The sequence below is a fragment of the Onychomys torridus genome, chromosome 5 (genome assembly GCF_903995425.1).
Source record: "Onychomys torridus chromosome 5, mOncTor1.1, whole genome shotgun sequence".
NCBI lineage: Eukaryota > Metazoa > Chordata > Mammalia > Rodentia > Cricetidae > Onychomys > Onychomys torridus.
Window position 1 is genome coordinate 95,979,220 of NC_050447.1, and position 23,274 is coordinate 96,002,493.

Genomic DNA, 23,274 nt, shown 5'->3' on the forward strand with positions numbered 1-23,274 from the left:
CAGTCTTTGTGATTGGCTATGGAAACACATTCAGCTTTCTCCTCTTGATTCAAAGATGGAAACTGGAACAAAAGTTATGGAAAGGGTCTGATAGGAATCTTAGTTCTTAAGAGTCACCATTACAGGGGTTAATATGTCTTCCTGGAGTGTTTGCTCCATGTGGCATGGTTTCCCAGCTGGCTTTCTGCACTGGTGGCTATAGATGACTGGGTGGTTTCCTGGGCTGCTTCCCACAGGCAGTGTGCCAGTTGTAACAGCTTATCTTGTATCTATGATGTTCTCCTCCAAAGATTTCATTGATTGATGATTCCAAGGTAGAAAAACAAACACAAACCTACATTTCAGAATCACTGTCTTACTTTATCATTTAATAGAGAACACATTCGTGTAATTGAAATTAAAACATCATACAAAGATAACCTCACTCCAACCACAAATTAGACACAAATAATAACTTTTATTCATTGTCTCCAATCTTTCTTTCCACCTCGGTCTCACTTTCTTCTTTTTTCTGTAGATTACTGTTGACCTTGGGAACAAATGACAGCTGTAGTTCACAGTGAATTTCCACATCTTCTCTTCTCTCTGCATCACAGCCCTGCTCCCCTGCCCCCAGGCTAGACTCTAACTCATGTAACTAACCCCTTCCTGGTGGACACAGGCTGCTTTCAATTGTTCAGAACTATATTGTATATATATATGAAGCAACTCAAGGGAATGTTTATTTTGGCTCTCAGCTGGACAAGTGATACTGTCATCACAGAGGGGCATTCTGGTGGCAGGAGCGTGAGATGGCTGGTGACATTGCATCTGCAGTCAGGAAGCAATGAGGGATGAGCGCTGGTGCTCAGCTCAATTTCTCCTTCTTTTCAAGAGCTTTGTATTATTACTGTACATGTGCAAGTATTTTGCCTGTGTGTGTGTGTGTGTGTGTGTGTGTGTGTGTGTGTGTGTGTGTGTCACATGCATGGCTGGTGCCATTGGAAGAAGGTATCAGATCTGGAACTGGAGCTACAGATGGTCATGAGCTGTCAGGTGGATGCTGAGAATTGTTCTTCCTCTGGAAAGGCAGCCATGCTTTTGACCCATTGGGCCATCTGTCCAGTTCCACTTGCTCCTACTTGCTCAGCTTGGCACCCCAGCCCGTGGAATGGTGTTGCCCACACTCAGGGTTAGACTTCCCTCCTCAGAAGATCCTGTGGAAAAACTCTTCTAGTCACACCCAGGAGCGTTTCCATGGTGAATCTAAATCTAGGCAACTTGAAAATGAAGATGTGAAGATGACCCGTCACAACAAATCTATATGAAGAATAAATACCCGAAGAGGAATTCTTGAGCCAAAGAGTGTGTGTGTGTGTGTGTGTGTGTGTGTGTGTGTGTGTGTGTGTATCTTATTTCCACATACCAATATTTTCCTAGAGAAGTTGCACTAATTTGTATTTTCAACAGCAGTGAAACTAAATGCAGGTCCCAGAAGAATATTCAGTGAAGACGAGTATATAGAATTAATATAAAAAATTAAATCTATATGAAACATAAGTTAAGCAAACAAGATGCTGTGTAAAATACATATGTTCTATTTTGATTTGACACTAAACATAACTTCATAATGACCAGGAAGTGTAGTTTGGAGTTCTACGCTGGAACACAGACACATTGCCAAGCTCTTCTCACTAGTGTTATGATTTGAATGTGGAATGTGACCCCCACAGGTTCCCCACAGATTTGGTTCCCTGTTAGTGGTGCTATTTGGGAGAGATTGTGGACCCTTCGGAACATGGTGCCTAGCTGGAGGAAATGAGTCACTAGGAACAGGTCTTGAAGTTCATACCTGTCTCTGGTTCTGGTCTGGGTTCTCTGCTTCTGTCTGCTGTCATATAAGAAGCTCCTGACGCCATGAAATGAGCCACTCTGGACACCACATTCTCCCTGCCAAGATGGACTAAAACTGGAAGATAAAGAAACTCTTTGCTCCATTAACTTGTGTCTGTTGAACAATTGATGAAAAGAACAAGTGAAGTAGCTAACCCAGCCCTCTTTGAGTCAAGGAAGCGTGGGTTTTGAGAAGATGACCAAGGAAAGGCCTTCAGTCCAGAAGCAGATTCTAACCACTTTGCAGGGGTTCTGAGTCCTGATGTCCAAAGTATAATGTAGAAAGGGAGATGCAGGTACTGGATATGTGTATCCCCTTGGGCTTGCAGAAGAGGTGCATTGGTGGTGGTGGATCAGAGGAGTAGAGAAGGGAGATCTATAGATTGGAAGACAAGGAAAGGATCTGTTGTCTGGGGAACCACTGCACTGAGTCTTCACAAAGAGGCACAACTTCTGTGAAAATTTCCTCCCATTTCCTAACAGCTTCTTATTTGTTTATAACATAATTCTTTATTGATTCTTTGGGAATTTCACATCATGCATTCCAATCCCACTCACCTCCCAGTCCTTCCATATCCACCCCTCACCCCTGCAGTGTCCACCACCAAAAGAAACTCCCCCACACAACTAATTGAAAACAAAACAAAAACCCCACCTTGCTCCTCCTTCTTCCCTGGCTCTCCAACACTTCTTCATTCATCCTAGTGGCATTGGGAGCTGAGGTGTGTGATGCAGTATACCACTTTGTCCAACCAGCCCCACCCACAAATGTTTGTTCCAATGAGTCATTAGTCTGGTTCAAGGCCTCTGACCACTCACCTTTGGCACACCATCGTCACTGGACCTTCACCAAAACTTCCCTCAGATATCCTGCTGTTGCCCCGGTCATGGAGATCCTGTGACTATCATTCCACAAGACCTGTCTCTTCATGCTCTCCAGCATAGATGAAGTAGATATTAGGGTGGGCCAACCCAAGGCCTAGGGTGTGGGCCTAGGTGGGAGCTGAGCTGGTCAGTCCAGGACACAGGGACTGACCAGCCCTCCTCAGGTGAAGGGCAGAGCCAGCTCTCCCACACCTCTAGAGAGGGATGAAGCCATCTCTCCCTAGTGCAGAGGCCCAGCTCTCCTGCTATAGTGTCCAACCAGGGGTAGGACCAGTTCTCCCAGGGCCAGTGATAGAGGAGGGGGGGGGAGGGAGGGAGGGGGGGACTGTCTCAGCACAGCCCTTGGATTTCAACATGCACAGTTCATATGGTCTCCTATGGTAACATGGCCATGGACATCAGCACAGACCCCAGCTGCAGTAGGACCACGGATCTAGACATGACCCTTGGCAGCAGATTGGGTCTGGATGTCTCCATGGCTCTGGTGGCAGTGCAAGCCACCCAGATCAGTGTGGCTCCTGCTGCAACATGGCCCTTGGACACCAGCATGAACTCAGATGGCTGACCAGACCCAGGCATCCACATGGTCCTTGGTGGTAACAGGAGCTACAGATATCAATTCAGACCCTGGTTACTACAGGGCCACTGATGCAGAAATGACCCTAGGCAGCAGCTCAGGCCTGGATATCACCATGGCCCAGGGTGGCAGCACAGGTCACCTAGACCAGTATGACTCCATCAGCAGCATGGCCCTCTGCTGTGGATATCGCTCTGTGTAAATAAAGTTCTGATTGGCCAGTGGCCAGGCAGGAAGTATAGGTGGGACAAGAGAGAAGAGAATTCTGGGAAGTAGAAGGCTGGAGAGAGACACCGCCAGCCGCCGCCATGAAAAGCAACATGTAAAGACACCGGTAAGCCACAAGCCATGTGGCAAAGTATAGATTAATAGAAATGGGTTAATTTAAGATAGAAAAAGTAGATAACAAGAAGCCTGCCACGGCCATACAGTTTGTAAACAATGTAAGTTTCTGTGTGTTTACTTGGTTGGGTCCAAGCATCTATGGGCCTGGTGGGTGAGAGAGATTTGTCCTGACTCTGGGCCAGGCAGGAAAACTCTAACTACAGCCCTCAGACACCTACATGGTCTATGGTGTCTGTCTAGACCCTAGTGGCCCTCAGTGGTAATAGGAGCCATGGAAATCAACTCAGATTCTGACTGCTGTAGGGCCATGGACCCAGATGTGGTCCTCAGCACTAGCCCAGGCCCAGACATCACCACGGCCTTAGGTGGCAGCACAGGCCACTCAGATCAGTGTGGCCCTAGTGTCAGCAGTGTGACCCCTCAGACATTAACACGGTCACAGGTGACAGCCCAGACCCCCAGAATCCTTATGGCCTTTGATGACAACATGGGTCATGGATGTCAACATAGACACCAGCTGCAACAAGATCACAGACCCAAACATGGCCGGGATGTCACCCTGACCCTGTGTGGCAAGCAGGTCACCCACCTCAGCCTGCTTCTCACCACTTTTGCTTCTTCAGTTCTGCCTCTTTTCACAGACATGGCCAGATCTGCTTCTCTTCCTCTCCCACTTCTCCACTACATACTCGCTTGTCATAACGGCACCTACCTGCCTGGTGCCTTGAAGCACCAAGAGGGCCTGTGTATGTCTGCAACCTGTGGGGACTCAGGCTGGCTTGTACATGTCTTTCACCCACCTGGGCAGAGTGGCACCAGGGGGGCCTCTGGATGCCTTCAGCCAGCCCAGACTGTGAGGACCCAGGCTGGCCTCTAACAGCTTCTAATCGATAGATCTTGGAGCAGGACTTTTGAAGACCCATGGAATAAGGATGTATTAATCTGGGTTCTTTAAAGGAACAGAACTGATAGAATCTCATATATAGTATTTGTTATACTGGCTTACAATATGGCATTCTGATAGTTGATCAATGGCTGTTTTAGGATGAAAGGCTGAGAATCTGACAGTTCTTTAGGCCAGGGGACTGGATGTCTCAGAAGTCTCAATCTGGAGTCCTATGGGATTCCTGGAAAGCTGCTTGTCTTCAGTCTGCTTTAGAATCTTAAAAAAAAAAAAAAAAAATGTTGGCAACACCTTGACAGATGAACTGCTCAATGAGAGTGAGGGGAAAAAAACCACACACACACACACAAACAAAGCATCCTTCTTTTATATCCTTTTATCTGGGCTTCCACCAAAAGGTGTAACCTAGATTTAAAATGAGTCTTCCTGTTTCAAATAATCTGATTAAGAAACCCTCTCACTGTAATGCCCTACATCTTGGCTTCTAGCCAAATTCATATACAGTCATCCAAGAACAGCCATCATGGGGGTATCTCTCATTCCCAAAGGCCTGCTTGGGAACAGAATGGAACTATTAGAGGCACTCCCTTTAGACAGTGTATAAATTCAGATTCTTAATGGTTGTGCCAAGTCATAACCTCTTCTTTCTAAAAATTCATACTAAAAGTGAAGTTAGTGCCTCAATTTCAAATAGTCTCACAGGTAAACCAGTTGTCTGGACATTGAGTTAAGGAATATGATTACTGTCTGCATTTATACTGGCCACCTGGGATAGGTCTGGATCTCATTTTGCCTAAGATAATACAGGTTAAGAATAAGGGGAAGAAGGTCTGGGAGAAGGGTTTCTCTGAAGTCCTTTATTTTTTACCTTTTACAAACTAATTCCCAATAGGCAGTGACTCTTCTTTGTCAAGGTCAGGAATGACAGTATCTTTCAGCCCGGTTATGTTATTCATTCCAAAACATGTCAAGAGCTGTCTGGAGATGACCTCTCTATTTGTTGTCAAACCTATCATTTAACTTTACAGCTGTGCTTGCTGCTGCTCAGCCACAAATAACAGAATTAAGAGTTCACTTTATGAAAATACCTTAGAATTTTTCTCAAAATATTTTCAGCTAAGAATCACAAAACATTCCTTAAAATAAACAGGAGGGAAAGCAGAATTCTTCATATTACAACAGAGTAAAGTATTAAAATACAGTTCAATAGGAGCCCTTGTACCTGGGATAATCAATTAACTGAAACAAGTTAATTTGGGTGAGCAAGCATTGTAAGTGATTTCATTCACATCTCAAACATCACTCTTCATTCCCCAGCAGTATTGTAAGGATGGCTCTTTCTTTGTGTGGAAGTCTGCAGGATGAGCTGTCCAGTCTAACATCCTAGTTCATACAGAAACAGCCAGTGTGCACTATCCTGCTCTCTAAAGAGAATCAGAATTTAAAGAGACTTGAGAAGGAATTTTGAAGTGCTTTTCTCCAAGGCTTCTATTATTTTCTCCTTTTATATACACATAACATAAGCAGTGATTTGTAGAGTCTCCTGGAGTTCTAAGATATAGGAAAGGGATCTCTTTTTGAGCTGTTTATATGTTTGACTATGTCATTTACAGTGTGTCATTTACAATAACATTTGCAGCTGATATGATCAGGTTTGGGAACAAACACTATTGACTCTTCTGACATTTGCTTATGGATACAGGAATGCACACACCTATCTTAGAGCCGTCTACTGGCTTCTGGCGGTGATTGCTCAGCAATTTAACTAAGGGACTGAGCTATTTAGTATAGTAATACCCATGAAACATTAAGTCTATGTAACACACACACACACACACAACACACACACACACACACACACACACACACACACACACACAGACTTCTCAGAAGTTGTAGGTTCTAATCATGATGTGTCAGTGTCCCTAGGAAAGACACATGGAGTATTCATAGGGATGCAAATGAAAGAAGCCAAAAAAGGCTACAGGGGAGTTGCTATGTGGTGGATTAACCCTCACTGGGCACTGTGAAGCCACACTCACTTTAATGTCACACTGCTTCAGAACATGAGCACACAGCTGAGTCCTCCATTCAAGATCTCAGAGCTGTAGTAAATATGCCACCAAGTTTTGTGCTTTTCTGAAGCAGGGTCCTCATACGAGTTCATGGGATGGGGGCAGAATTCAGTTCTGAACCTAAGATTGAAACCTTGGCTTCCAGATGACTCGCTCAGTTCCCTGCCCTATGACACACCCCATGTACAGTTCATGTAATAAGAATCCTTGCTGCTTCGAAGCTAGTATGAAGGCTTCCTCTGAAATATGCTCAGACTGCATCTTCACCATCACAGCCAGGCAAAGACGGTCATTGGAATGACCTCCATACTCCCAGTCACGTAACCTACGCAGGAGAGAAATCCTGTCACCTTCACCTTGTTCTGTTCTTAGAAGTATGTCATGTGTTTTTCTCACATTTACTTTACAAGGATATACTTCGCTGGTGGAGGTCTTAGGGTGTGTCATGGGCAGAACAGAGTTAGACTTGTGGGAATGTGAAAACAGTGAGCTAGGGAAAGATGAGCTGAGAGCAGACAGATAGATGAAAAAAAAAAAAAAAAAGCTGGGACGTAGGAGAAAAAGAAACTTACCAGGCCAAGTTGGACAGTTTAGTATGGCAACCCCATCCACTTAGAACATTCAATAAAAATTTATATTGATCTTCAAAGATTTAGAGGTCAAGTTTAGGTTCTAGTTGTCTTTTGTTTCTGTTTGGTTTGTTAAAAGTGTAATTCTTAAATTGACACAAACCTACTTCTACAAAATGAAAGCAAGAGGAAAGGTTTGATTTAATGATTTAATGAAATAAGCAGAAAGACAAGGAAATTTGGGAGAAGAGCATTTGACAAATTCGCGTATAATAGTGGGAGGATCATGCAGATATGAGAGTATCGGGTTAGGTATAAAACTGAGTAACTCTCTGGGAAGCCATACAACCATAATATGTGGGGCTATATACGGCCAAATCAAAACACACACACACACACACACACACACACACACACACACACACGTGCGCACACACCCCAGGGAGGGGGCGTTATTTATCAGCTTTCAGTAAGTTATCCTCTAATTTTATATGGCAGTTTAATATGCTTTCAGAGAACACAAAGGTGACTCCATGGGTTGAAGCACTTGCAGAGAAGCCTGACTACCTTAAGTTCTGTCCTCAGAACTCAGTAAATGTGGAAAGATACCAGCAACTCCACAAAGTAACTGCATTGTATGTTCTGAGGATTTGGAACTAGGAACCATAGATGAGAAACTGCAGAAACCAGAAAAGTTTAAAAGGATCATGAGATAGAGGGTGCTCCTTGGGAGGGAAATAGCAGGCTTTGGGTGACATGAAGTAGGAGATGGGGTAATGGGGAAGGGGCCCCAACTGGGGAGGAGGGAGGATAGTCAGTACAGAGAGAGAAGAGGGAATGAAGGACAAAGATCAATGTGGTTTGATAAAGCCTCAAGGAATACTATTGCTTTATATTTACCTAAAGTTATACCAATACAAACTCTCTCTCTCTCTCTCTCTCTCTCTCTCTCTCTCTCTCTCTCTCTCTCTTTCTCTCTCTCTCTCTCTCTCACTCTCTCTCTCTCTCTCAGGAAGTTAAGCCACTTGGACTGACAATACACTCTACAAGAACCATAGACTAACAAAAAACCCAATACCAGGCACAAGAAACCTTCTTTTGAAAGGTTGGTTAGGGTAGTCCAAGTGACTCTCAAAATAATGTAGATCATAGATGTATGTAGCCTTTGGCTGCCTCTCAAGGGTTGGGGCTAAGACTCTATTGCTGAAGAGACCACATAGTTAGGACACAGGACTCTGATGATTTAAACTGGATCTGACCTGAAAGCCTTTCCTGTGGTATAGCTTCCAAGATTCCAGAAAATACTATGCAAACTGTGTGACTGTTCTTGGCTGTCAATTTGACTACATCTGGAAATAACTAGGTGGCTGGGTACACACCTGTGAGTGATTTTGTCTTAATTAAATCATGTGAAGTAGGAAGACTCACTTCTAATTTGGATCTTTGAGGTTGGAAGAACCACCTTTAGTCCAGATCTTTTGGGATGGGGAGATTCATCTTTAATTAGGGCCACCCATTTTGCTGGTAGCCTATATATAGGACATGGAAGAAAGATGTTTGCTTTCCTTGACTGCTTGCCCTCACTTTGGCTGGCAAGTCCATTTCTTCACTGGCATTACAACATACTTCTTCAGGATTCCAGTGTATATTGGAGACCAACTGAGACATCCAGACTTGTGGGCTGAACAACTACTGGATTTTGGTAAACAGCCATTGTTGAACTAGCAGGACCTAATAATTATATTAGTTTTGTTCCTCTAGAGAACCCTGACTAGTACACAAGCTACCAAGGGAGGGGAACAATCAAATACTCATACCAACCTGTAACAGCTCTGAACCCTGACAATTACTAGCATGGCAAGATATGCATAAAGACATAATACGTGGCACTCTCAGGTTGGTGGCAACCACCAACTATCTAATTGGACTTATGGCCCATTCAACAGGAGGGAAATCATACCTGATATTGAAAACCTACTCAGCTTCTTGGGGCTATGAAATCATGGACCTTGGAAAAGAACATACTGTAGACAAATTTCTAAATGGTCTTATTAAATAAAAAACACAGAGCCAAATATAGGGGTGAAAGCCTTGGAGATCAGGGAAATAGTGATAGCCACCAACCAAAGTTACCTCTCCAGCTCTGCAGGTACCAAAAGTGGGTTACTTCCTGTCTATTCACACCTTTATTGCCTTGCTGCTCTGCCCTCTCATTGGCTCTTAGCCCAGCTACCTCACTTCCTTGTCACTGCCTGTCTGTACAGACCTCCAGGTCTCTATGTTGGTACTGGGATTAAAGGTGTGTGTCACAATGCTTAGCTCTGTTCCCTCAACTAGTGATCAGATTAAGGGCATGTGCTACCACTGCCTGACTTCTGTGTTTACTTAATGGCTTGCTATTTCCTCTGATCTCCAGGCAAACTTTATTTATTAACATACAAATAAAATATCACCATATTTCAGCACAAATAAAATATCACCACAACCTTCTACCACCACTGTGCTAGGCTAGCATAATCCTTTACTACATTCTAAATCTTATCCCTGTACCCACAGATAATGGTAATTACCACCCCTGATCAAAGAAACCTCTCTTTACAGCAAACAGAGACCATTGCAGAAAGCTACAATTGAATGCGATGCAGAGATCAACCGACCATACAGACCCCAGCCCCAGTGGATACATCTGCATCACAGATCCTGCATCTATGGCTCAGGGAACACTGCTGAAGAGGGGCCGGAAAGATTGTAAGAGCTAGAATACCAGGAAGTCTGCTGTGAAACAGCCACTCCTAGAAATGCCTATATTGATATATTATAGGCCACCATTTGATCAGTCTTTTTATTTAAAAGCTTGACAAACTGGGGAGAGAAAACTTGAATTGAGAAATTCTTTGTTATGGATGACTCAGTAGTTAAAGATGCTGATAAACATGGATTTACCTAGACAAAAAAAGTATTTTGTTGTTATGTATATAAGATATGGGCTAAGTAAATAGCTTGGTCAGTACTTGCCATGAAAGTGTGAGGACCTGAGCTCAGATCTCTAGTGGCCACACAAAAATCCAGGCATCTGCAACCCAGAGCAGAGACAGAGACAGCTGATCTCTGGAAATCATTGGCCAGCCAAGTTAACCAGCTGGTGAACGTCAGCCTAAGTGAGAGAGCCTATCTCAAGAAATACAAAGGATCAAAACTGAGGAAGATACTCACTGCTGAGCTCTAGTCTCCACACATACATACACAAGCACACATACAAGAAAGTTCAAGACCAGCCTTGGCTACATAGTGAATTAAGACCAGTCTGGTGTGTATAATACCCTGTCTCAAAGTGCCAGTGGTGGGGAGGGGCACACACCTTTAATCCCAGCACTCAAGAGGCAAAGGTAGATGGACCTCTGTGAATTTGAAACTAGCCTGGTCCACAAAGAAAGTTTCAGGACACCTAGGACTTATAGTCTCTCTCTCTCTCTCTCTCTCTCTCTCTCTCTCTCTCTCTCTCTCTCTCTCACACACACACACACACACACACACACACACACACACACACACACACACACACACTTCTGTACAGCTCCTCCGTGTAGTGATGGTAATTGTTGCCAACTCTTTTATATGTGTTTAAACCTCTTTATAAGACTTCTAATATGCAATACTTTCCCAAAAAGTCATGTTGTGAAGCTGGTGTCCCACAAACCAGAACTGTTAACATACTAGCCTTTCCCAGGCTTATATTCATGTTTCCTAACTGCATTATAAGTATTCTTTCTAACGAAGATACTTGGACATTCCTCCAACTGTGTGTATTCTAAGAATTGTCTTTAATAATTCTAGGCATTGGACATTGCTCACCTAAAAAATGCATGCATGGATAAGTATTTCATTTTTTAAGATTAGTTTTCCTTAAATGTTTGCTCTTATTAGTTGTTTTGTATGTTCTGTGTGTGGAATTATATGGCTGTTTCTACTGGGATTCTGCAGAGACTCAACTTCAGTAGAGTAATCTAAGCAATAGTTTGTCTGTCTGTTGTTGTTCATTTGTAGCTGATGGTACATCACCCACATGTCAGACAAGATTCAAAACTAGACTCCAGATAGACCTGACCAAAGGACCATTCCTTCTGTGTCTCTTAGTTGCTTAAAATTGTCCATAAAGGAGTGGGTCTGACTTTTTAGGGGAAATACTAACTCCTTCACAACTAACTGTCCCTTGTCCTTTCCTCTTCAACATGGTCATCTTAACATGGATTCTGGGGATCAAAATCAATTCATCTGGCTTGTGCAGCAAATGCTTTACCCACTGAGCCATCTCGAGGGTCCACATTTCAGAAATATTCACAAGGCATACTGCATGTTGTTACATACAATGTGCTCCAAAGTGTACAACAATATGCTGGAGAATTCTTTCACTGGCAAGAAACCATGCTGACCACCAACCAACATGGTGACATGATACCATCCTTAATACAATACCATTCTTAATATGACACCAATCTCATGGATATAGATGACTACTTACAGCAGGAAATGCATTTTCATGTTCTGCATTATAAACACACTCTTGTGCTCTAACGTGCCTCTGCTAGCATACCACATACCTCTGAGTATTTCCTGGCTTTATTTCCACTTTTTCTGTAAATTGTGATATTAATGTGGGGAAAGTCGGGTGCAATGGCTAAAGCTGTAAATGACTTTTTCCACTTCTCTATATGGTATAGCTTTCTGCTGATGTAGACATGTATTTAGTACCCGATGCCTACCTTGTAGCTAAGTTTGTGATGAAATCCTTAGACCACTTGTTGGATAAGGAAATTTGAACTTTTTGTTTTAATTGATATTTTTGTTTTGTTTTAAGGTAGAGTCTTGCTATATAGTCCAGGCTTGCCTCAAGTTCACAGCCATCCTTCTGCCTTAGCCTCCCAAGGACTGGAATTATAGGCGTATGCTATCACAGCTGTGTGCCCTGTTGTTTGTAACATGTGTGGGTAGTTTACAAAACAGAGTGTTCTCAGAGTCATTTGCCTGACAAGCAAATGAGTGTTCATTGTTTGCACTTTGCTTCTGGAATGAGTTTGTAAATTAGAAACGTTTAAAAAACAGATATATTTGGAAATCTTTGTCATGGCTTTCATGAAGATGGAAAGTAACATATCTTGGAATTTGCTAGACTTATCTGCAGCTACTTTTTGCCCCCTCCCCATTTTTATTAAAGTATATCTATTGTAAAAAGTATTGGGCTTCACAAAAACAATTTCTTTCAAGTATATCATATATTTTGACCATATTTGTCTCCTACACACACACACACATACACACACACACCTTCCTTTCCACTTCCTCTTTGACCCCTGCCAATAGTCTCCTTCCTTCCCATGGTTTCCCTCTGCTTTCAAGTCATACATGATTCTACCTTTTCTATGAATTATGCCATTTATAGACAATATTGCCCATATACACATAAAATCCAGGATTGACAAATAAGAAAAAAAAATAGGTAGCAGTTGTCTTCCTGAGTCTGGCTTATTTCATTTAACATGATTATATCCAGTTTTAGCAAAAAAGAAATCCGTTGTGTATGTACAGCACATTTTCTTTATCTGTTCTCTGTTGATAGAGACTTAGGTAGACTTGATGCCTTGGTATTTGTGAACACCACTATAATAAACATGGATATGCAAGTATCTATGATACATTCATTTAGTCTTTTCAGTTATATAACTGGGCTTAGAATGACTAGGTCATATGATAGTTCTATTTTTGGTTTTTCAGAAACCTTCCTATTGGTTCCCATAGTACCTGGACTAATTTAAATGCTACCCGAATTGTAGAAGGATTCCCCTTTTCCCACACCCTTGTCTGTATTTGTTATTGTCTATTTTGTTAACAATAGACATTCTGACTGGGGTGAGTTGAAAGTCAATGTGGTTTTAATTTATATTTCCATGATGGTTAAGGATATTGAAAATTATTTATATATTTATTGGCCATTTGTATTGTTTTTCTTTTGAGGGATGTTCATTGATTTCATTAACATTTTTATTGATTGGATTATTTAGGTTTTTTAATATTTTGCTTTTTAAATTATTCTAGATATTAATCCTCTGCCTGATACATAGCTAGTTAATATTTTCTTCAGTTCTATAGTCTGTCTTTTCTTATATAACCCAGAACTACTTGCCCAAATGTGTCACTGTCCACATTGAACTGGACTCTCCCACATCAGACATCACTGACCTGAAAGCCTCCTTCCCAAGGATTAGTTTCCATAGTACCAGAAGTTACCATGCAAGCTTTCAAAAGAGAGAAGCAACTAACAATCCTACCCAGTTATTATGCTTATGAAAGACAACAACCAGCACTGAATGATAACCCTAAAAGTGCAATGGTAGTATGCATACCTTGGGCAGTAACCAACAGATCTATACTTAAAACTTAAGACCTGCTCAACAGGAGAAAAAACATGCCAGGTACTAGAAAACTAGACAACTACCTAAGGCTAATGAAGTCATGGATCTTGGAGAAAAACCAACAACCACCATCTTACTAAGCACACATGACCCATAACTCAATCTGAATATTTTATACCCACAGATAAGTGTAGCCCTCACCTCCTTGTTGTGGGGTATTTATAGTCTGTGTGAAGGAGTATTATTGTGATTAGTACAATAAAAAGCTGAATGGCCAATAGCTAGGCAAGAGATATAGGCTGAGTTTCCAGGAAGAAAGAAAGAGGAGGAGGAACCTAGGCATGCCAGGAGACATGGAGAGGAAACAGGAGGAACAAGATGGAAGAGAGGTAATGCCATGTGATAGAACATAGATTAATATAAATGGATTAATTTAAATAGTAAGAGCTGTTTAGGAACAAGCCTAAGCTATAGGGCAAGCTTTCATAATTAATAAGAAGTCTCTGTGTCATTATTTGGGAGCTGGCTGTGGGACATGTAAATCTACATAGGGTCTGAGAAAGCTGGGGGAAAAGGTTCTGAGTAGGCTCAGTGCTTGAGCTACAGAGGCATGGCTCTTTTAAGAGACCCTGCTACTGAGCACTTGAATGAGTTTATGAGCAGCAGGCAGCACGCTACTCAGTGGTGGGAGACTAGGTGGAAGTACCTACCAGAGCTGAGACAGATAGACCAGCTCCAGGCCAGGGCCATAGGCATGAAACTCAGCTCTTGTGGACCTAAGGGAGGGGGCAGAGCCAGCCACAGGATGGAGGGCATTGCTGCTGCTGAACAGTTTAAGGTCTGGCTCATGTGGCCATAGAATGCTATAAGTGTGTGGCTGCAGGCACTGAGTAAAGTCAGATCCAGGCTGAGGAAACCTCTGAACAGGTTACAGTGTGCTTAAAATGTGCTTAGATGCTCTAGAAAGAAAAGGAAATGAGCATAGACAGTCATAGAAAAATAGTTTAAAAATAATAAATGAAGTCTTTAAAGAAAGAGTAAAGTGCCGAGTGGTGGTGGCGCATGCCTTTAATCCCAGCACTCAGGAGGCAGAAGCAGGCAGATCTCTGTGAGTCTGAGCCCAGCCTGGGCTATAGAGTGAGTTCCAGGAAAGGCTCAAAGCTACACAGAGAAAACCTGTCTCAAAGAAACCAAAAAAGAAAGGAAGGAAGGAAGGAAGGAAGGAAGGAAGGAAGGAAGGAAGGAAGAATAAAGTAATATAAAAAGAATATGCCACATAAATATGGGAAATACACAGGGCATCTGGATCTTGTATGGTGTTTTGTTGTAAAAAAAAAAAAAAAAAAAAAAAAAAAAAAAACAACAATAGCTACTGAGAGACATTAGGTTATGGAAATTGCTAAAGCAAACCAACCTGTATATTTTATGAGTGCCTTCACTTCAGAATGGAAGTCAAAAAATATGTTACATTGGGGAAGAGGTTTTGTTTCTACAGGAAACAAAAAGTTATGGTGCTCTTCAAAATTAATGAAGATCAGATATGATTGGGGGGAGACATCCTGAAAATCTTGACAACAGACATGAAGAAAGAAGCCAAGAAAGACTATAGGACATGTGATATATATGCTGATCCCTCTTCATGGAGATCAGCTCTGAGAGTGGATGAAACATGATAAATCTTGTTGGCTACAAAATCCTCATGACTTACTACATGCCATTCTTTAATATGGCATTGATAGGGGTTTGGTTATGCATTCTAAACAAACATAAAGTTTATAGATGCTTTTTACCTGCTCAAACATAAAATAAAAATCATCTTTAGCTGACTTGTACACACCACACATTCCATACTTACGTTAACACAGATATTTATGTTGTTACCTTTAAAAGTTTATGTGTTTTCAGAAAAAAGAAGAACCAGACACTAATAAAGTCAAATAGCCAAGGTAATCTAGGCTCTTAGAATGCCTGTTGCAGTTTCCTCAAAATTCTACATCCAGAACAACTTCAAAGCTCCTAATTGATTGTTCCAGCCTCAAAGACTATTGAGCCAAGACTTCAGATAAGCGCTACTTCATTTGTGCATAAGTGTCAGGTGTTTGAGGGTGTCACAGTCTATCAGCAGTAGACCATCCATTGCTATCCAAATTTTAAAAATTTAAAATAAAAAGAGCATGGTACAGTGAATTTTGTGATGATTAAGGATATAATTCCCCCCTTTTTATTTTATGTAACTGAGTCTTAAGATTCCCTTGTGTGTGGTGATATTATGTCCCCCAATATATTGTGCACTCTAATAAACTTATCTGAGATCAGAGAACAGAAGAGCTACTAGATAGACACAGAGACCAGAAAATGGTGACACATACACCTTTAATCCTAGCATTCTGGAGGCAGAGATCCACCTGGATCTCTGAGTTCAAAGCCACACTGTAAACAGCCAAGCATGGTGACTCACACCTTTAACCCCAGGAAGTGATGGCAGAAAGTTATATAAGGCACAAGGACCAGGAACTAGAGCCTTTGTTAAGCTTTTTGCTTTTAGCAGCAGTTCAACTGAGATCCATTTGGGTGAAGTGTAGCAGGAATCTTAAAAAGTTCTTATTAATAAAATCAAATCTGAGGCCAGGTATTGGGGTGAATGCTGGAATATCAGAGAAGCAAAACAAGCCACAGCTTCCTCACCTTGCCAGTTCCTCAGCTGACCCTGTTTTCTCAGACTGGAAACCTCTGAGTCCTCATCCAAATGGGTCTCAGCTGAAAAGCTCCAAAGCCTAAAAGCTTAACCAGCCAAATGCTTAACCAGCCAAATGCTTAACCAGCAAAATGCTTATAACATCTATCAAATTTATACACTTATACCTCTTAGTGAGTTTCTTTTCTGAAATTCTTAACAAGGAAAACTATAACGAACTGATCTTCAACTCCCTCAGAGATCCAAGAAGGAAATAATACTACCTAATAAAAAATAAAAACAGGAAGTGCATGCAAAGCAGCTTCCAGGAAAAAAAAATGTGAGTTGACAGAAACAGCCAGCTGCCTGGACAGTCACCTGAGGTTTCTCCACAGTGTTGGGGCATCATCTTCAGCCTATAGGCTTAGCGTATCTGACAGACTCATTTGTAAACTAGAATGTACACAAGGTCAACAGTTTGACCTCACATTTGGTGAGAGCGGTCCATGTACCAGAAACACTTGAATTCCAGTAGTGTCATGTCATGATTCAGGATTTTAAATTCTGGAAATTGTTGATATTTTTTTGAATTCAGCTGTCCATTCTTCTTGGCTGTGTATAAGTGGCTTCACCTCAGCATCCTGTTCTTCTCCACATCCCTCTATTAAATGCCAGTCTACTATTGAGAGGTGTGAGCTTAGTTACTCTTCAAGAATAACTGTTTCAGGTGCTGTTCCATTGCACATCAGAAGCCAACAGCCCACTGCCTGTTTAGCTGCCTTCAAAGAAAAGGGCACAGTACCTTTTCCAGATTGCAAAGGCCACTCACTTCAGGGATAGTGCCTTATTGTCCTGGCTTCAGAAGATGCTTTTTGTTCAAGCCACAACCACACTTGTTTTTGGCAAGAATTGGTAGTCCTTTGTTTCATGTCCTGTCTGTCCTGTTTGTCAGCAGTTGATTCAAGGATATTTTGTTGTCCAGTGGCTAACTTTTGCCACAATGAAAGTTAACTCCATATGCAGTTTCTTCAATGCCCATATTTTCTCTGAAATAGATTGGTACTGCCAGGAGCCAGCATGTCTCATAGTCATAACAAAAAAGAAAAAAATTCTAAGTTATTAAAACATTTTAAATGCCATATTCTGAAGGGTTTGAAGATCAGTTAGTTATAGTTATAGCTTTCCTTGTTAAGAATTTCAGAAAAGAAACTCACTAAGAGGTGTAAGTGTATAAATTTGAAAGATGTTATAAGAGAGTTCTGTTAGTAATATAAGTTAGGATAGAAAGTGAATCAGGTACATTTTGGACTTACCAAACTAGGATAGATAATTTAATTATTTTCTCTGAATTTGTCAAATTTGAATGGACAAGACATTTTTTAGGTATTTATTGCTTGTATGCATGGTATATAGTTATTGTGCTTTTGTATATAGTTTTTCTTACATTAGTTATAACTTTTTTCTTTTTATTAAAATAGAAAAGAGGAAATACAATGATATTTTATTTGTTCTGAAATGTGATTTTATTTGTATGTTAATAAAGTTGCCTTGGGGTCAGAGCAAGCTATAGCAGAAGCTGGGTGGTGGTGGTGCACGCCTTTAATCCCAGCACTTGGGAGGTGGAGGTAGGCAGATCTCTGTGTGTTCAAGGATACAGCCAGCATGGCGACACATGCCTTTAATTTCAATACCAACCATAGAAGACTTGGAGGTCTGTACAGACAGGCAGTGACAAGGAGGTCATTTGGTTGGGTTTATAACCAATGAGAAGGCAGAACAGAAAGTCTATTTTTAAAAAAGACAGGACACAGGAAGTAGGTCTCTTGCAGAGAGGAAAGACAGCAGAAGCAGTGAAGGGTAAGGTTTTCAGCTTTCAGCTATTGCTCTGACCTCTTGGTTATTAACTCTGAAATTGGCTCTGTGTTTCTTATTTAACAAGACGGTTACATCTACAGTGAAGACTTAGAAGCTTTCAGTCTGAGGAAACAAGATCAGCTGAGGAATTGGCAAGGTGAGGTTGGCTGTGGCTGGTTCTGTTTCTCTGATCTCTCTTTCAGCATTCACCCCAATACCTGGCTCTGAGTTTTTGTTTTTATTAATAAGACCTTTTAAGATTTATTGCTTAAAAAAAAAAACCATCAGAAGCAAACTTCTGCTCTCCAGGGTCCTCCCATTGTGCTGTAAGCCTGTATTTAAGACCTCCTCTCTCCTTCAATAAACGGCATTCAGCATTCAAAAGAGGAAGAAGAAGAAGAAGAAGAAGGAGAAAAAGAAGGGGTCAAGGTCATGATGGGGAAGCCCACATGACCGGTGCTAGTTGGAGCTCACTGACTCTGGACTGACAGCTCAGGAACCTGCATGGGACTGAACTAGGCCCACTGAATGTGGGTGACAGTTGTGTGGCTTGATCTGTTTGTGGGTCCCCTGGCAGGAGGGCCAGGATTTATCCTAGGTGCATGAACTGGCTTTTTAGAGTCCATTCCCTGTGGTGGGATACCTTGCTCAGCCTAGATACAATGGGGAGGGGATAGGCTCTCCTTCAACTTGGTATGCCAGACTTTGTTGACTACCATGGGAGGCCTTACCCACTCTGAGGAATGGATGGGGTAGAGTGGGAGGGAGGTGAGGAGGCGGGAGAAAGGGAGGGAGGGGGAACTGGGGTTGATATGTAAAATGAAAAAAAAAATTAATAAATAAATATATTTTAAAAAAAAAAGATTTATTGCTACACATGTGCCCTTTCAACAATTCCCTGCCCTTGAGGATTATAGGAAATGCCAGTCTTATGTACAATCTGAAACTGGCAACAGAAACACTGAAAGGCTAGACTAGTATATCCGGACCCCATTGTCAGTCTTAATGCAGGAAGGCATCCCCAAGATAGCAAAACATTTGAGACAATGAGCTATTACATGCTTTATGGTTTCTCCAGTTTGTGCAGTAGCCATTATGAAACCAGAAAAAGTATTTATTGTCACATGGATGTATTTTAATCACTCAAATTTGGAGATATGAGTTACGTCCATTTGCCAAATTTGATTAGGTTTGATCCTCAGGGGTTAATACTATATTGCAGGACTGTTTGGAATGCAAGGCAAATTGTTTAACAATTTGTCTAGCTGCTTCTCTTGTAATACAGAATTGATATCTTAAACTCTGGCTGCTTTGATGATATAGGGCATGTGAATGCTGTGCTTTTCAGTTTGTGATATTCCAGTGAGCATAGTAGCCTGGTCAACAGAATCATTGCCCTTGGTTAAAGGCCCTGAGAGTCCTGAATGAGCCCTTATATGACCAACAAAGCAAGATGCCTTTGACAATGCAGGCATCTCTGAATCTGGTTGAATAACTTCTGCACCACAGAATTGGCAGTATTAAAATAGGCCACTGTTTCCAAGATTGGCAAAGCTTTAGGAATATAATGAGTATCTGTGTATAAATTAAAAGGTGTTTGGTTCAGCTTATGAAAAATGGCAGCTACTGCATGAAGTTCTACTATCTGAGCAGAAGCTGGGGTAGTCTGAAAAGGATAAGTTTGACCTTCAAACACAAAAGCAGCTCTTCCATTTGAAGAGCCATCTGTAAACACTGTCTGGGCTTTCTCAACAGGTTCATTTCTAAAGACCCTTGGAAACACTAAATACACAAATTGTAAAATTTTTTTTGAAGGATAATGATTCTCAATGGTTCCAGAATAATTAGCAAAAGCAATAGCCCAGGTACCACTATTTTGGAATAACCATGTCTACTTGTAGTTTAGTAAAAGGTACTCCAATCAACCGAGGTTCTTTGCCAAAATACTTTTTAGGATCTGTCCTAGCCATCTGCACAAGATGGGCAATTGCATCATAATAAGGAGTCAAGACTCTTGCTGGTGACATAGGCAAATGCAGCCACATCAGGAGACCATCCTGCCACAATACAGCAATAGGTGTATGTTTAGTAGCACAGATATATGCCTCCCATCCTCTAGAATAATCTATATACTGAATTTGTTACTCTACAATAGCCAATTCTACCTTTTCCATGGCACTTCTAGCCTCCTCTGTAAGGGTTCTCTCCAATGTGGGGGATAAATCTCCCTTAAGGATGTCAAGCAAAGGTTTAAGATTCCCCTGAAGCGAAGTCTCAAACAATGTATATCCCCCAATAATCTTTGAAAATCATTTAAAGTATGTAGCTGATCTTTGCTAATTAGAATCTTCTGTGGCAGAATAGTTTGGGATATAAATTATAACCTAAAAAAGAATAAAGTGGTTCATGTTGAACCTTATTTGAGGCTATAACAAGCCCTTGTTCTTTTATTTCTTTGTTTTTCGAGACAGGGTTACTCTGTGTAGCTTTGGTGCCTGTCCTGGATCTCGCTCTGTAAACCAGGCTGGCCTTGAACTCACAGAGATCCTCCTGGCTCTGCCTCCCCAATGCTGGGATTAAAGGTGTGTACCACCACAGCCTGCCTAAGCCCTTGCTCTTTTAAGGCCTTTTGTAAATTTGTTTAGGCTGCTGAGAGGTGTCCTTCATGCCTGTGGGCTAAAAGAATATCATCCATGTAATGGATAATATATACTTGAGAAAAGGCATTTCTGGTCTTGCTAACTGCTTGTGCCAAGAAGATAGTCTCCCCCTTGACAGACAGGCTCTAGCTGTTTCCAGTCTCCTGGGGGGCGGGGTCTGTGGCCATGGACTCCAGCATAGCTTCTGAAAATGAAGCCATGGGCCCATATTGAGCTCATGCAGTTTTTTCCTCCTTCAGTTGTTTAAATGGAATTGGAGCATGGCTTCTGACCAGATTCCCTTGAGCATCCCTTTGCTCTATTACAGGGAACATCTGAAAACCCTGAACATCATCGCCTCTGTTTGCAGCCTCCCTTATTACTGTCTGTAAAGAAGCTTGTGCTACTGACAGTGTAGGCCATTACCCTGGCGGCCTATGTAACACCACAATCACTGGAGGTTTTTCTGCTCTGACTGGCAGGTCTAATCTTGCTATTACAGTAGAGGAAGGACTCTGAAATGCAGGGATAAAGCCTGTCTGGTTCTGTCACTCGCAACTCCTTCATTTCTTGTGTCGAAGACTCTACCATCTCTTTAACGTTTTGTATTTCCTCAGTTCCTTTTGATTTCCCTTTGCCTTCTTCACAGCAATAGATATTAAAGGTGGAAAATCTTCATGATGAGACTTAGCAGCCTCTTCCTCTAACTCCTTCTCTTTTCCAGAATCTAAAGGCTCCAATTCTAATAACAGATCTGTAACAGGTTCTAGATACATAGTCTCTTCTGGGTGAAAGGTTTAGTTTCACTTTCTCCAATTTTTTTTCTCTGCCACTACAGACTTTTCCTGCATCTTCTCTTGTTCATAAACTGTCTCTAATGAGTGCCCATAAACTGAATGTATCTACCGGGTCCTTCCCAGGTCCATACATATCATAAAAATCCTGCAGCTTATTCCTATCTTTTTACAAATCGGCTCACAGTCCTTTCTGCAGGGAACCAGTGGCATACATCCTCTACAAATTTCAGAAACTGGAGCAATTGCAGTTGTCCTACCTTAGCTCCTCCAGCGGGGAACATACCTTCAAGCATATGAGCAAAAAGCAGATGGCTATCACCTTAGCCCATTCTTCTCTCAAAAGTTACTCAGCGTCACCTTACCTTTTAATTTTACGAGCTAAAATTCCTGGTGCTCTCTCAGGTCTCTGTTCGGACGCCACCTGCAGGTACCTGCTGGCGTAGTCGGAAACAGCATCTGAGCAGGGAGTGAAGATTAATTAAGAAAAGACAGAGACATAAGATAGATTCCGGAGGACTGTCAGTGAATACTGCAGCCCTGAGTTTATTTCTCAGCCTGCTCACACACAACTTTAAGGCAGAGTAAATAATAGAAAAGTTGCACTCAGAACAATGCTGACACTCACACAGCATAGGCAGATGCTGTCTTACAAAGACCACATCCCTGTCCTGTCCTTGAGTCAAAGAACAGACAGTCTCGTTATTGCCTACAATGTACCTCCTGCTGGCGTCAGCAGCCTAGAATTGCGCACTTGGCAGAATAATATGTTCTCTCCCCCAGGCTTAATGTTACAATCTCATAGCTCCCAACAGTTGAAAAATATAAAAACTTAAGTCGTTTATCTGAAAAGATGTTTTAGGTCTAAAAAGATATTTTTAGGATAGTAGTACAAGTTATGATAGAAGATGGTTTAGGCATAAAACTTTGGACTAAGACAGGATAGATAATACAGTACTTTCTCTGAATTGGCCAAATACATATAGACTAAACATTGTGAGTATAATTCTTACTAGATAGTTGTTCTTATTATATATAGTTTTACTATGTTGGAGTTAAAATTTTTCCTTTTTATTTAGACTAAAATAGGGAAATGTTGTGGGATTTTTGTACACCTTGTGAAAATGTATTGCTGTGATTGGTGTAATAAAAAGCTAAATGGCCAATAGCTAGGCAGGAGATATGGGTGGGATTTCCAGGGAGAAAAAGGAAGAGGAGGAGTAAGATGTGGGAGATGCCAGGAGATATGGACAGGAAACAGGAGGTACAAAATGCAAGAGAGGTAAGAGCTAGTTAGGAACAAGCCTAAGCTATAAGCCAAGCTTTCATATAATTAATAATTCTCTGTGTCATTATTTGGGAGCTGACTGGTAGGAGAGAAAAAGACTTGTTACACTTCCTCATCAAGGAAACTTCTCTTTGCAACAGATAAAGGCCACTACATAAATCACAACCAATGGATACATCTACAAAATACCCCCACATCTAAGGCTCAAGCAACATTGTGAGAAAGGGAGAAGATCGGAAAGACAGAAAACTGGAGAGTTTTCTGTGAAATTGTCTCCTCATAACTCCAAAAGCTATACTCATAAAATCTCACTTTCATGACTGCCTAAACATGAGCTGAACAAGGATGCTACAGTGGATGTGGGAAAGCCCAGGAGGCCTCGTCCCTACAC

The 23,274-nt window shown here is 41.5% G+C and overlaps 1 long non-coding RNA gene across 2 annotated transcripts; it reads right to left on the minus strand.

Annotated features, from left to right (window-relative positions):
• Positions 1 to 1,026: 1,026 nt before the first annotated feature.
• Positions 1,027 to 22,090, minus strand: LOC118584161. Of its 2 annotated transcripts, none has more exons than XR_004945008.1 (3): positions 21,961 to 22,090; positions 4,686 to 4,841; positions 1,027 to 2,248 (listed from the first exon to the last, which is right to left on the minus strand). It is a non-coding gene; the product is annotated as an uncharacterized LOC118584161 (long non-coding RNA). The 2 variants fall into 2 exon arrangements; XR_004945007.1 differs by having other exon boundaries at positions 4,480 to 4,841.
• Between the last annotated feature and the right edge of the window lie 1,184 nt (positions 22,091 to 23,274).